General features: G+C 36.4%; 1 long non-coding RNA gene across 1 annotated transcript in view; it reads right to left on the bottom strand.

Annotated features, from left to right (window-relative positions):
• Positions 1-2294, bottom strand: part of LOC129349989 (uncharacterized) — a 5645-nt gene extending 3351 nt beyond the window's left edge. The window contains exon 1 of the long non-coding RNA XR_008603173.1: positions 1333-2294. This is a non-coding gene — a long non-coding RNA (uncharacterized LOC129349989). The remainder of the gene's footprint in view (positions 1-1332) is intronic.
• Positions 2295-2927: the final 633 nt, after the last annotated feature.

The following is a 2927-nucleotide window of genomic DNA, read 5'->3' as shown; positions in this document are numbered from 1 at the left end:
ATAATGTAAAGGACGCCATAAAAAACACTCCAGAAAGGTTTTCTTTGAAAAAAAAATCATCATGAATTTTGGTGCAAAAAAAACGCCATAGTATACTATGTCGAAAAAAAATGCGATTTTTCAACATGTTGTAAAAACGTGCCATATGATGAAATAATGTAAAGTAGGCCGTGAAAAACACTCCAGAAAGGTTTTCTTTGAAAAAAAAAATCATCATGAATTTTGGCCTAAACTATAGTTTTTAGAGCCACATGCTATACTATGACGTTTTTAGAGCGACATGCTATAGTATGACGTTTTTAGAGCGACATGCTATAGTATGACGTTTTTAGAGCGACATGCTACACTATGATGTTTTTAGAGCAACATGCTATACTAAGACGTTTTTAGAGGGACATGCTATACTAAGACGTTTTTTGGGTGACATGCTATACTATGACGTTTTTTGGACGACATGCTATCCTATGACATTTTTAGAGCGACATGCTATACTATGACGTTTTTTGGACGACATGCTATACTATGATGTTTTTAGAGCGACATGCTATACTATGATGTTTTTAGAGCGACATGCTATACTATGACGTTTTTAGAGCGACATGCTATACTATGACGTTTTTAGAGCAACATGCTATACTAAGACGTTTTTAGAGGGACATGCTATACTATGACGTTTTTTGGACGACATGCTATACTATGACGTTTTTAGAGCCACACGCTATACTATGACGTTTTTAGAGCGACATGCTATACTATGACGTTTTTAGAGCGACATGCTATACTATGACGTTTGTTGGGCGACACTCTTTACTATAGGCTTTTTAAATTGACATATTACTATAACTTTTTTTTTTTTTTTAGTTTTTTTTGTTTTTTAGCAACATATTGTAAGAGTTTGAACAGTTTTAAAAATTACTATACTTTTACTTGTGCAATGAAATATTATCCTATGGCATTTTTTAGACGACATATTATACTCTGATGTGTTCTTGAAAAACATGCTATTTTGAAAATATACTGTACTATGACTTTTTTTAAACCACATATCATACATGACAATTTTAGGCAACATCCTATCATTTTGCACTTTTTGAACCACATAATAATCTATGGGGTTTTTTTTTGCCGACATGCTATACTATGAACTACAGGCCATACTATGTTATTCTTGAAAAGTATACTATACTTTGACATTTTCTGAACTACATCCTATACTATGGCATTATACACAGAGTGCTTTGGTTACATGTTGATTTATAATCTAGATTTTTTTCTGTTTTGTTTTTTGACGGGATTACCACAGACCTGACCGTGAACACCGCTGACACCCACCTGAGGGAGATGCTGCCTAAGATCTCAAGGCTGCTTGGTCGTGGTCTTTCTGGTCCTGCTCCAGAACGCCTTCATCAACTACGTCTTCTTTTGAAGAGGCCCTCAGATGCTGCAATCTCTGACCTTAAGGAGGAATTGCTACTTTCACTCTGTAACGAGACGGCGGTTATTTTAAAGACCCAGCTCCTGGCGGCTTTGAAAGAAAGTTTAATACCCATCAAAACGGAACTACAGACAGTTAAATCTGAGCTGTCGGTCAGTATTTCAAACATCAAGTCCGACCCGGCTGCCCTAAAGCACGCTGTGGGTGAAACGGAAACTTCACTCTCCACATCACCAACGACATCATCACAGTCCAAAGCAGAGCACCTGTCTGCTGAACTTTTAAAAGTGGACTATAAATGTGAAGAATGTGAGCAGCAGCAGACTGTGAGCAGCGGAACAGATGTGATGAGAAAGAAGTCATTTTCTTTTTTCTTTTCTTTCTGGTTGACTTGATGCTGTCAGATGCAGATGTTTGAGCCGATTCTGATCTTTCAGGATAAAAAGCTGCTTTTCCTTCACAGACTTTTCAGGAAATTATTCTCTCAGGTTTTCTCTGCTATTTATATTTTTATTATCTGTGATTATTTCATTATTTCTTTATTGCAAAATAAAGTTTGAGGCATAAAGACTCATTTAGTTATTTTAATCCTGAAATCTTTGATGTAGCAGAACTAAACTTCCATTTTCCTTCTTGTACTTCTGATACTAGAACTAAACGTATCTTCAACACGGATCATCTGCTTTTAATGAATCAGCAGCAACATCACAACAACAAATGAGACAATTTTCAACAAATTAATGAAACTGATGTCATTTAAAACTATCAGAGTCTGTTTTAGTGTCAAATTAAAGCTGATTACTGACAACTAGAACATTAACGTTACTGTTTTAATCACATTTAAGTTTCCTGAACATTACATTAACGTCAACCAGCCACGGTTTTATGAACTTAATGAACCACATTACAGGAACACAACACACTTCAGCTGTTTACATGAAACTCACACAAACATCGTTAGCTTGATGCTACGTTAGCTTTAATCAGGCTACTACTGAGCAGCTAGCTCGGTTAGCATCGCTAACATTAAAGCTAATATTTACTGGATACTAACTTTCTTCTCTGGTCAACACACACAGAAATAAACTCCACCAACATCTGGAGTGCATGGCACACATTATATCTGACACTAAAGCTGCATATAAAGTGCATTAAAAGCGGCACCGATACGAAAATAAACATTAACTTACCAAACTATCAGAGTCCTTTCATTGTCTGCTGATAGAATCAGCCGGAGGTAGAAAACTGGTTAAAACAAGCCAACGGGCAGAAAAACTGTCTGTGGAAAATGTTCTGCTGCTCCACTGATAAATAAACTACTAGTTATTATATCAGAATTAATCCAAACGAGGAGAGCAGAGTCTCTGCTGCTTCCTCCATAGGACCTGTCAATCATTCCAGACCAGACTGTCAAGTAGTCCCGCCCCCTGGCTTCGCAAAACTTTAACGCTCTATTAAAAAAAATCAATATTGATTTATTTTAGGATCAGCC

The sequence above is a fragment of the Amphiprion ocellaris genome, chromosome 11, assembly GCF_022539595.1.
Source record: "Amphiprion ocellaris isolate individual 3 ecotype Okinawa chromosome 11, ASM2253959v1, whole genome shotgun sequence".
Lineage (NCBI taxonomy): Eukaryota > Metazoa > Chordata > Actinopteri > Pomacentridae > Amphiprion > Amphiprion ocellaris.
Note: the sequence above shows the minus strand (reverse complement) of the source record. Positions and strands in the feature narration are given on the sequence as shown.